Source organism: Papaver somniferum, chromosome 9 (genome assembly GCF_003573695.1).
Source record: "Papaver somniferum cultivar HN1 chromosome 9, ASM357369v1, whole genome shotgun sequence".
Taxonomy (NCBI): domain Eukaryota; kingdom Viridiplantae; phylum Streptophyta; class Magnoliopsida; order Ranunculales; family Papaveraceae; genus Papaver; species Papaver somniferum.
The window spans coordinates 85,899,825-85,913,555 of record NC_039366.1 but is presented as its reverse complement, the minus strand read 5'-3'; positions in this window follow the sequence as shown (position 1 = coordinate 85,913,555).

Sequence of the window (13,731 nt, the reverse complement as noted above, 5' to 3'; positions counted from 1 at the left end):
CTATTCCATGGTCGAATCCACGACTGGTCCCATGGAATGGCAATAACAATTGTTCTGATTCTATGATCGAATCCACGACTTGATCTCATAGAATAGCAATAACTATATTATCTCATTACTCCGATTTCATGATCGAATCCACAACTGGTCTCATAAATGGTAATAGATAAATCTTAATTACTCTCTATTCTATGGTCGAATCTACGATCCCATGGAATGGTAATGCTCACTTTATTATTCTGAATTCGTAGTCGAATCCTCAGCTGATCCTATGAATTAATAATAAACATCTTATTACTCAGTTTTGTGAATTATTCTCCACTGAATTCCACAATTAGTAATAAATAATCAACAACCGGGCGTCTGAGCTACCTCTAAGTAAGCCCCGATTCAAATGGTGAAGTGTATTCAACGACGATACACTAACAGTCACCACACCGAGTATTTCAAAATACAACGAAACGATGAACCTATGCAAAATAGGAAGAAAATAATAAATAATTAAAAATATTGACCAGGGTGCTGGGAGCACGGACACACCGACCGACCGTGTCGTGGTCAATCCCACGCCAGTTTTATATTTTTAATGCATTTTTATTATTTTCCATGATTTGATGAAAATTCTCTCATTTTATCAAATCTCCTTCGTCTCGAGGAAACTCCTCGGTTTCATGGTACTTCCATAAATCCATAAAAATAATATAAAATTAAGGAAAGGAGTGTGGGGTGACCATTGGCCAACCGGCCATGCCTTGGTCCCAACCGGCCCCACACCCACGGTTCCTTTTATTATTTTATTATTTTATTATTTTCTAATTTCATGAAAAAACTCCTTGATTTCATGGTATTTTGCACAAATCATCAAATAATAATAAAATAAAATAAATTATGAAAACTTGTGGGACCGGCGGCCGGCCGGCCATGCCCTAGCCGGTCCCACACGCCCCTTTGTTTTATTATTTTTATTATTTTTCCTTGAATTCATCAAATTCCTTGATTTATGGTATTTCTCTCAAATTAGGAAAAATTCCCTCAAATCATCAAAAATACCTAAAAATATTAAAAAATTATGAAAACTCGTGGGACCGGGCCATAGCCGGCCGGCCATGCCTCCATGGTCCCACACGCCCTTGTTTTTATTATTTTAATATTTTTGCTTCCCTGAACTCATGGAAACTCCTAAATTCATCAAATTTCTCAAAATTCATGAATTTTTCATAAAATCATCAAAATATTATAAAATTAAGGAAAAGGCACCACGGGACCGTGGTCACGACCGCCGACCATGCCTTGACCACGGCGGTCCCACGCCTCCTCATTCCTTATTTTATAATTATTTTTCATCATCTCATGGTGTTTTCCTCAGTTTCGTCGAAACCCTAATTTTGGCATATTTTCTCGAATGGATGCTCAATTGCACGCCAGAAAATATCAAAATTCTCAGGACTGAGACGCGGACGCCTTGGGGACACGAGCACGCTATCTTGACCGACCAAGATTGGCTCTTTGGCTCACGGAAGCCGGTCCCATCAATTTTCACAATTTGCGCGTATTAGGTCCAAAACTCTTCCAAACACTTTGGATTTTCATGAAGTGATCGTCAGGCGGTCACGTGACAACCCAGGGCCGGTTTCATGACTCCATGGTCGGTCCCTCGCCTCGTCATAATTAATTAGGTTTTCTCACCTAAGGCTCAGACGATTTTGAATAAATGATTAAGCCAGCATTTAATCATTCTTCCACCAACAAATCGTCAACTCTTCAGGAGTTCTTCGTATTTGCTCACGTGAGCATATGGACACTACATGGTTGATCCACGGTCCCATGTAGTCGCTCCCTCCTTCGTCCCATGGTTAAATTCTGACGAACCATGAATTGATCATCAATTGATCAAATTAGGGTTTCTGAATCCAAGGATCATCATTCCAGATTCCAACCTTAATAATTTTACGACGACCTCATGGTCATTAATTTTATTAATTATGCTCGGTTCAACGACCAGTATTCTAATTAATATTTTGGTACGCTGCCAATAATCCATCAGATGAGCAACACATGCTCAGACGATCAAATATTCAACAATTCATCACATGAGCAACACTTGCTCAGATGATAAATATTTCTCAAACCAAGGAATATTGGTTCAACAATCAATATTCAACGATCCATCGAATGAGCAATACTTGCTCACTTCATCGTAAGAACTATACCTCTGTCTCATGACATGTTCAATTCATGAGTTTCAGAACATCATGTTCAACTCAGCAACTACATGGACTCATCGTCCCATCAAACCACGAAGTCATCAATTGACTAACAAACCACGAGACGTCAATCGTGTCACTTGGGGGATATCACTTAGGGTTTTGGTCTGGCGGTCTACGACGTGTGTTCAAACACACGATGGAATGTGAGCAAGTCGTGCAATCAGTTGAAGGAATTCACGAGGTAGTGGGTGGAAAATCGACCAAGTCTCCACACGTTGAGCAACTGGTTTCAAACACGATCTCCACTTCCCCACTCCTTGATTCCATCAACTGTCACACTTCATGGAATCATGGTGTCTAAAATTCCAGCAATATAAATAAGTCTCTGAATCATGATTGAATCATCACATCACAGTATCATCAATCTCACGTCTCATCGACAACACGAGATCATCAACTCATCAATTGAGCAACTACTCTCAATTGAGCAATTTCAATCATCAGAGCTTATCATATTCAGAATTCACACACCCAATCTTTGATTACCATTGATTCCACACATTTCTCAGCTTCCCTCCTACAGATCAACCCATCCTCTCTTGTGACCGAATTTACTCTGGAACGGTCATTGTCTTGATTTAGGCCGGAGTACTACAGATTGATCTCTCGAATCTAAAGCACCCCCTTTGCAGCGGTGCATCTGTGTGAGGTTTAACATTTCGCTCGGTTCGAGGAGTCTCCTCCGTACGGTCGTCTCCTCAATTCCTTAAAAACCAGCAAATCGTTTTTCCCCATCTACAGATTGGCGACCACAGTGGGAGATCATTCTCTCGGTTGCAATCTCACAATTTCACAAGATGGTTGATCTCAGGTCGGTTCAGTTACGAATCCTAACACAAACCGTGCTAGCACTAGCAACAACAACAATCAGAATATCCCGGAGACAATTCCGACCTCCAACACTGATGGTGGTGACATTACTCCTCCTCACGCAAGGTCATCCACTGTCCGGACGACACCCTGAAGAAGTCAGAGGAGATCCACCACCTACCATTGCTGATCTTATCAAAGCGCAGAGACTCTTGCAAAGAATCAGACTGACATGGCTGCTACACAGAAGGAGCTGTGTAATTATCTCAAAACTCTTACTGACAAGATGTCAGAGAAGACTCAAGAAAGGGAAAGGAGAAGGAGAAATCCTCAGACGACGATCCTGAAGTAATTCCAATCCATACAGTAGAAGACGACGAAGTCCACAAAACTGCTGCAGACAACTCATCAGCGAAGGGATCATCGAATTTCATCACTCGCGAGGATCTGGAGCACCTTTGGAGAACCGTGGAAAAGACAAACATCGCATGACCATCGTCATCAACCTCCTTATCCTGCCGCTACGCAGAGGATTCCACTCCCCAAAGGTTACGTTTCTCCAACCTTCACCTTTATGATGGAACTGGCAATGCTCGGGAACATGTCTCTCGTTTTCTCGAAGCCCTGGGAGAACATGAACATAATCATGTCGTTCGTCTCAAGGAATTCTCAAAATCTCTGAAAGGCAGAGCATACACCTGGTATAACAACATCGCACCAGGGACTCAACAATTGGGGAGAAATGGTTAACGCATTCTACAGGAAATACTTCTTCGTGTCAGAACAAGTCACCCTCTCCGACCTTGGAAGGATGTTTCAGAGGGTCAGTGAAAATCCCAATGATTATGTGAAAAGGTTCAGAGTCCAAGCCCTGGATTGTCATGACCCAAACGTCACGGAGCAACAACTTGTGCATCAATGGCATGCTCCCGGTCTACAGGGCCTTGCTAGAAAACCTTCGATTCCAGACTTTCTCAGAGCTTCACGAAGCTGCGAAGAGGTCGGCAACCACTGCACCCGCTCTTTTGGAAAGAGCAAAGTCTACAAAGACTGAGGATTCAAAAGACACTCGAGGAAGCAGGCGTTTGATCAACAAGCAGTACAACCTGCAACCTTCAACAAATGCTGTCGCGGAAGGGAGTAAGCGAAAAGCAGAACCACACACAAGCAGACTTCCTCCACCCCTTCAAAGGCACACAAGAAGGAGAATTCGAAAATCCCTCCTCAGCATACGGAAGATCCAGAAGCACCTGATTTTCCCTGTTCAATGGAAGAAGTTAATGAACTACTCGATGCCTGGATTCAAGATGGTGCAATCAAATTGCCTTATGTCAAGAAGGAACCAACTGAAGAGGCCATGGAAAATCCTCGGTATTGCCGTTCCATAGATACGTCAGCCATCCCACAAGTGATTGCAAAATTTTGAAGCGCATATTCAAAGAAAAGGTCGAATCAGGAGAGCTCAACCTGGGGACTGAGGGAGTGCACAAAAACCCCCTCCCAGTCAGAACTTTTACCATCTCTGAACCTCCTGTCAAGGAAGCGGTCCAATCTCTGATCGAACATGTCTGCGAGTTGTTGTATCTTTCGAAAGCTCAAAGGAAAGACATGTTTGCTGCACTGAACCACATCGTGTCCGGAAAACGTCTGCTGATCCAAGAAACCACCACCGAACCTTCAGCCACCGACAAGAAATGTATGACTGGGGACTGCTCACCACAGTGCACATTAAAGGAAATGAGTTCAAAAGGGCGTTCGTCGATGTTGGTACCGCTGTCAACATCATCCCTTTGAAAACTCTCAGAGCTGCCGGTATTACTCGACAAAGCCACCCACGCTCCCATAGCAATTAGGGACCACGAAGGAATCTCCAGAGACGCATACGGCTTCATCACTCTCAAAGTTACGGAAAGATTGATCTGCACTGAGGCCAAGTTTTTCATAATCCGGGAAGACCCTGGATACGACATGGTCCTTGGAAGAACTTGGATTCATGCCGGAAGGATAACGATGCCTTCAACACATCCTGTCATCGACAAGGATTCCGAGTCGGAAGACGAAGCAGAGGACGCACCACCGTTTGAGCATCTGGAAGAAGTAAAAACTCTGATGGGACTTACGCAAACTTGGAGAAAATCCGCACACCTTTGTCAGAAGGTTTCGAGCTCAGGCAAGTCTTATTCCTCCTCATGCTCCAATATTACCAATGTTCAAATACGCTACTATGGTCCAGGGACTTCTCCCATGAACAATTTAGCAGTCATCAAAAGCTACGAGTGGGTAACTTCACCTCAGCAATATTACACTCAATGGTTGGGTTCAGAACTTCTTCAAATCGGTCACTCCATCGAGAGGTTTATTGCTGAAGACTGGCTAAGCATGATCAACACTATGCTGGATACTCTCTTCCGCGCGAGTGTCCATATGTGACAATCGTGGAATTCCATCAAACAGGGAATTCCGAATCAGCGGAAGATATTCAAGGCACGATCGACCAAGCCTAACAAGTTTCATGAAGGGGACCTGGTTCTCAAAGCAGTTCAGCGCGGTCTTCATTCTACAAGGAACTCCAATTGGGAAGGACCATTCATGGTCGCTAGTCCGTGGCCGGAGGATACTACAAATTGACAACACAGATGGCAGAACCCTACCAGTAATTCACGAAAATTGGCTCAAGGCGTTTATCTGAAATTATTGGACATTTAAGGTATTGGGCGTTTGAAGCATCATGGCGTTGGATTTAACATTTAGGATTTTCTTTCATTTGTATTTCAATTCCTCCAAAACATTTGCAATACTTGCAATCAGTATTTGAATTCAGCAATTTATCAAAATTCAGTTCATATTTCGTAAAAAAAATCTCTATCAAATCTACAAGAAAATCCTTAACCATCAGTCAATCCAAAACCATCTAAATATCAAAACCCAAGTATAAACCTCACATCTCTCAGAAGTTCAGAAGTTCAAGAGATCACAGAAAGCTTCGCCTCATCATCATCCTTCAAGATTTGCAAAGCCGCCTCTCCTTGTTCAACTCCTCGGTCAGCTTGGCAATCTTGTCCTCCTTCTCCTTCACAGCATCATTGGGAAAGGGTATGTTCTTCTCACATGAATCCTTGATAACGTTTATTTGCTTACGAAGCCATTTCACGTTGAGGCCAAGTCTTTCTGAATTCTCCAAGTTAAACTCCCAATCAAAGAGTATATCTGGAGTCACGGTATTCCTGGGTCTCGTATGCATATCACTCACGACACGCAAGATAACGCCTACTTGCATGGTTAAAGCATAAGCACGCCCAGGGTTCCTGTCAACGATCATGTGGCCAAACTTCTTCCATATCGTCTCGTACAAGCGTGCATATCCAATGGGAACGCTGAATCCACCGACCAGTTCATGATACGGGAGTGAAGTGTTAAAGGGAGGATCGAAAGCAACCCCTGCAGTTGGATATTCATACACTATTATACGGTTCTCAGTCACTGGAGCGGCTTCCACGACCAAAGCAACAGTTCCTTCGGTATTCTCCGCTGCTATCTCGGTTTCTTCTATCACTGAGGCAACAACCATCTGGTTTTCCATAACATCAGCAGCGACCTTCTCATGGCCTCGAAGTGCAGGGATGGCTGTCTCTTCATCAATAACTTCGGAAGGGTTAGAGTTGTCATCATTGGCTCCAGTATCCTCAACTTCGGTATTTAGCACCTAATACGAAGATTACATGAGGTTAGAGTCACGAAGCCAAAGGAGATTATTAAACACAGTATACCATCAAGGAAATATCATCAAAGTTCAACATACTACATTCAAGACACGATCAAATAACATGAAAGCCATGAAAACACATTTTACGATGAGTCCGTCAGAAGAAACTGAACTCTTCCCGGTACTAAGAGACGAACTGGGAGCAATCTACAAGGAATCTGAGGATGGGTCATATGCCTTTCTCATCGTATGGATGTCCTCTATGACATGTCAAAATTTCATGACAATCCGATGAACAAGCGAGTAGATGTGGCCAAAATATCAAGTGATGCGCAATGTGAAAAAGTTCTGGAAGTCTCCTGGAAGTTTACTATTTCGCCCTTTTCAGGCTCTGAACGTGCTCAAAACTTAAAAAGCTTCTTTTCTAAAGCTTGGAAATTTTCCGGGATTGAATTTGCACATGCAGATCATCAAAATCCGACTCCGGACGAAGATTCTACAGCGTTTTTACTAAAAGCTGGGTTCTGAATTTTCTGACGACGAAATTCGACTAAGTTTTTATATATTCACATGGGTTCTCATTCATTCATTCACAATTCAGCACTTTTATACTTCTATGAAGAATATACAGGATATCTACTTACTTGAGGAGTCTCCAAAGTGTCCAAGGGGTTGGAATTGTCCACATCAATGACAAGAGGAACATCACTTCCATCCGGCTCCGAATCTTGGGAATTACCTCCATTCCCATTCTCCATCTCCATGACGACATCCTCCTGTACACGTCATTTACAATCAATATTTTCATCTATGAAACACCACATTTGAACATGTGAAGAAATACTTACAGTTTCTTCGTCACTCAAATCAGCAATTGCTTGTTCAGTAGCAGAAAATTGAAGACCTTCAAGACTTGATGGAGTAAAATTATGCAACAAAATTAACAACATTGGCTTCATGATTCTAATGTTAATAGCAATGAAAGTCACGGTGAGAAATATTGGGAACTCACCAAAGAACGAACTGGGTACTTCACGGTATTAGGTAACAACTTATAACTTTTGTTCCTTCCTTCTCCGCCGTGAACAACTTCTCCAATATCTGAAAATCTGCATGGATTCGAGGTCTTACGCTACGACCGTCCTGTAAAGAATTCAATAACATGATCAGAATACAGTTACCATGGTTTCATAAAAGACATGTGGGGAATCTTACTTGAGAACATCCTGGAGATAATTTTCGTTTATCACCAGAAAGGTACTTCAGTCTTGGTCGACCAGATATCATCTCAGCAGACGGAGGAATCTTCACTGGAGGCTGACTAACTGTCACGAATTCATGCAACCTCTCAAATTGTTGATGCCAGAATTCTATATAACCTGGGGTTACATATGCATATCTATCAGAACCAGGAAACCAGTAACTACTCCATTCCACGTGAGTGTGATCTAAACGAGACGCAAGCTGATCAACTGATGGTTTCCTTCTCCGGGTAGTTGGAACACATTGATCTATACCTATTTGTCGATCCGCCCTATCAATGTTGTATTCGTCTATGACCCACTCTCCATGCATAACGGATAGCAAGTGACCAGGAGTACATCTCAACATGAAGGATCTCTCACCATCATTCGGGTTAGCACCAGATTTCAGAGTCGTGCTCTCTCCAGTATTGAAAGTCATTGGTTGAGAAATATAATCAGGAACCGACACCCACTGATGAAAGTCGAACTCCGATTCTTCATCCAACACATCAATGAGGCGTGCTTTAGACCGAGGCTGCTTTGTAGACCAACTCATGATTCAGGAATTATCTTTCTCGGTGAAGATGTGACGGGCATCAGTATTTGGTCCTTGCAGGATATTACGTGGGATAGGCGCATAATTATTGAAGTGCTCCCACATCAAAGCTTGAAGAAACATCGTGTTAACATAACACTCAATCTTCATGAAGCCATTTGTCATGCTGGAATTTAACACCAAGGAGTCTAAGTTAGAATACAAGGAACCCAGGAATAAGCTACCTATTGGGAGTTTCTCACTTTGAGCCATCTTAATAGAAAAAGGGATTACGAAATGCTTCAACAAATGTCCATTGTCTTCGAATATGTCTCTGGATAACCATAAGCATAAGAAAGCGGCAGTAGGTAACATACCGGTGATGGGACTATCAGAAACTTCATCTCTTGGCCACCAACGTGTCAACCAATGGGCATAACAACCTTTACTACCAGACGCCTTGTTCACTTCTTCCATCGTAGCTGTCAGAGTGTCAAAAACCACTTTTTCCTCATCCGAAAGACCTCCAGAGAAATTACCTGTAATCGGGAGGTGTATCAAAGCAGCCACATCTTCTAAGGTAACAGTAAATTCTCCCCATCTACATATGAAGGTGTGAGTGGGAATACACCAACGAGCCAACAAAGTCACGATACTTTTCACATCATGATTAATAGACAAGTCTCCAGAAGCTTGAATAGCTCTCGTCACTTGTTCCTGGTTGAGCATAGCCCTGACATGAGGGAAACCCAACATATGCCTCGCCCATCCAGAAATTTTTTCCAAAGGGCGTCGAGAAATCTTAAACTCTATGGTCGATGCAAGGAAAAGCCCTCGTTCGAGACAAAGCCGTATTACCATCTTCGGGGTCACCAATTTCTTCTGAGTCACAGTCCTAGGGTTGATCAGAAGACGATATACTGGGGACTTGAGATATGCTTCAGCTCCTTTTGGATCCTCCTCAAAGAATGCGTCGTCTATATTCAGAATGTTCTTCACGCCAGTGTCATCCTCCTCTTCTTCACCAATGGAGGTATCGTCCGTGCATGCATCATCCCTGGAGATGTCATCATCAGTATGCGAGTCGTCCCTTTAAGTATCGTTGGCTGGGGAGTTGGTCATTTTTGCTAAAACAACTGCAAAGTCCACATTATATTCTACTTCAGTATGCTGTCCAGACACGAATCAAGGGAATACGGCAAGAATGGTAACTCTTAACTCTTACCTTTTGTACTTCCACTAACAATAGTGATAATAATGGTAGAGTTAACACCTAAAAATCGTTCGTCTCTTCGAAAACTGCAAAAAACGAACGAAACTTTATTTAGTTTTCGAAACTGATTTTTCATAAAATCTCGGACACAATTTTCATAATGTGAACATTCACACAACTGACCTATGAAGTTCATAACAATACAATATTCTATCATAAATATATTGTCTATCTTTGAAGAATCCTCAAAACCCACGTTTTGATTTTTTGAAAAAAAACAACAATTAATGCAACTTGCATACGTAAATTCTCAAGGATTTTATCTAACGAAAACAAACTCATGCAAAAAAAATATATCATCATATTTTGCACAATATATGTCACGGCTGCATATATATATATATATATATATATATAAACTATTTTTCCTTCGTATCGTCATTATTTGTCTTTAAAACGAAGGTTTATTTCAAAAAAAATATTGTGAAAGCTCACATCTCATACATATGAGAAAGTTTTGTATTTACATGAAAGCTCATAAGCAAAATTTTATCACTGGACACAAGTTCATCATACATATTTTCCTTCGTGTCATCGTTATTTGTCTTTAAAACGAAGGGTTATTCCGATTTCATGAAAATTCACTTCTTTTATGATAAAATCTTGGTACACATGAAAACTCATAAACTAAGTTTTATCACTGGACCTAGGTTCATATATAAAAAAAAAATCTCTCCTAAATCAGGGATTATAGTTAGTTTTCAAAACTAACGATTGAACGAATATACGTTTTCAAAAACGAGGGTTTTTCATAAAACTCACATTAATATACACACATGTATATAACTTCATAATGATCAAAGCATGAACAACTCATGAGTATCATAAACATCAGCAAACAAAAAAAAAATTACCTAACGTGCGGCAGCCGGAATTTGGCCGGACGACGATCGGACGGCGTCGGCGATCGGTGGCGGCTGGCGGCTCCGGCTTGAAGGTGATTAAGGTGCTGGTTGTGTGTGAGGTTAAAAAAAAGGATTAATCCCTTTTATATCAATTTTATTTCCAAAACCAAATTTTCTAAGGATTTCCTTATTGGGCCCGACCCGCGAATCCTAACCGACCACGGACTCGTCGTCCAAACCAGCGGTTCAACACCAATTTGTGCTCATCAAACGGTGCTCCAATCATGACATTGAAGCTTTCATCAAGTCGTGGTTTGATCATGCTCTCTAAATCCGGTAACGTCTCAACTTACGACTAAGTTCAATTATCGGTATTATTATTTATGGCCGGAAAATCACCATTTAATGCTGACTGAAGAACAAAGCTTTCCTCAGTACGCAGGGGACTTAATGTAGATGGTGGATTTTCGACAAAGGCTAAATTCGTAAACTCATAATTATACGAAGCTCTGATTCAGCAATCAGAGGTGAGTATCGAGACACGGGTCTCTCATCGAATTCTCAACGGAGAGTACTTTCTCTCAGAGTACATGTAGATATGTAGTCTCACGACTGGACAACGGCATATCTCATGAATACTGAATACTTTCAGTGATTATTTCTATATAGTATCACGAGATGTACGGCTCCTAGACATCTTGCTCTGCTAGTATAGAGCGATAACGTCTTCAGGAACAAACAACGAGTTTACCCTGACTATATAAAGGATATGACTTACCGACAAGCTCATATCGGGATAATTAATGCTCCTAGACAGCTTGCTCTTCTAGTATAGAGCCACAAAGTTAATTATTCCTAATTGCTCCTATTCCATGGCCGAATCCACGACTGGTCCCATGGAATGGCAATAACAATTGTTCTGATTCTATGATCGAATACACGACTTGATCTCATAGAATAGCAATAACTATATTATCTCATTACTCCGATTTCATGATCGAATCCACAACTGGTCTCATAAATGGTAATAGATAAATCTTAATTACTCCGATTCTATGGTCGAATCTACGATCCCATGGAATAGTAATGCTCACTTTATTATTCCGAATTCGTAGTCGAATTCTCAGCTGATCCTATGAATTAATAATAAACATCTTATTACTCAGTTTTGTGAATTATTCTCCACTGAATTCCACAATTAGTAATAAATAATCAAAAACCGGGCGTCTGAGCTACCTCTAAGTAAGCCCCGATTCAAATGGTGAAGGTGTATTCAACGACGATACACTAATAGTCACCACACGAACGAGTATTTCAAAAATACAACGAAACGATGAGCCTATGCAAAATAGAGAAGAAAATAATAAATAATTAAAAATATTGACCAGGATGCTGGGAGCACGGACACACGACCGACCGACCATGTCGTGGTCAATCCCACACCAGTTTTATATTTTTAATGCATTTTATTATTTTCCATGATTTGATGAAAATTCTCTCATTTTATCAAATCTCCTTCGTCTCGAGGAAACTCCTCGGTTTCATGGTACTTCCATAAATCCATAAAAAATAATATAAAATTAAGAAAAGGAGTGTGGGGAGTGACCATTGTCCAACCGTCCATGCCTTGGTCCCAACCGCCCCCACACCTCACTATTTCTTATTATTTTATTATTATTATTATTTCTCTAATTTCATGAAAAAACTCCTTGATTTCATGGTATTTTGCACAAATCATCAAATAATAATAAAATAAAATAAATTATGAAAACCTGTGGGACCGGGCCTTGGCCGGCCGGCCATGCCCTAGCCGGTCCCACACGCCCCTTTTTTTTATTATTTTATTATTAGTTTTCCTTGACTTCATCAAATTCCTTGATTTCATGGTATTTCTCTCAAATTAGGAAAAATTCTCTCAAATCATCAAAAATACCTAAAAAATATTAAAAAATTATGAAAACTCGTGGGACCGGTCCATAGCCGGCCGGCCATGCCTCCACGGTCCCACATGCCCTTGTTTTTATTATTTTAATATTTTTTGCTTCCCTGAACTCATGAAAACTCCTTCAATTCATGAAAACTCCCTAAATTCATCAAATTTCTCAAAATTCATGAATTTTTCATAAAATCATCAAAATATTATAAAATTAAGGAAAAGGAACCACTGGACCATGGTCACGACCGGCCGACCATGCCTTGACCACGGCGGTCCTACGCCTCCTCATTCCTTATTTTATAATTATTTTTCATCATCTCATGGTGTTTTCCTCAGTTTCGTTGAAACCCTAATTTTAGCATATTTTCTCGAATGGATGCTCAATTGCACGCCAGAAAATATCAAAATTCTCAGGACTGAGACGCGGACGCCTTGGGTACACGAGCACACTATCTTGACCGACTAAGATTGGCTCGTTGGCTCATGGAAGCCGGTCCCATTAATTTTCTCAGTTTTGACCTAATTTGCACAATTGCTCGTATTAGGTCAAAAACTCTTCCAAACACTTTGGATTTTCATGAAGTGATCGTCAGGAGGTCATGTGACAACCCAGGGCCGGTTTCATGACTCCATGGTTGGTCCCTTGCCTCGTCATAATTAATTAGGTTTTCTCACCTAAGACTCAGACGAGTATTTTGAATAAATGATTAAGCCAGCATTTGATCATTCTTCCACCAACAAATCGTCAACTCTTCAGAAGTCCTTCGTATTTTCTCACGTGAGCATATGTACATTACATGGTTGATCCACGGTCCCATGTAGTCGCTCCCTCCTTCGTCCCATGGTTAAACTTCTGACGAACCATGAATTGATCATCAATTGATCAAATTAGGGTTTCTGAATCCAAGGATCATCATTCCAGATTCCAACCTTAATAATTTTACGATGGCCTCATGGTCATTAATTTTATTAATTATGCTCGGTTCAACGACTAGTATTCTAATTAATATTTTTGGTACGCTGCCAATAACCCATCAGATGAGCAACACATGCTCAGACGATCAAATATTCAACAATTCATCACATGATCAACACTTGCTCAGATGATAAATATTTGC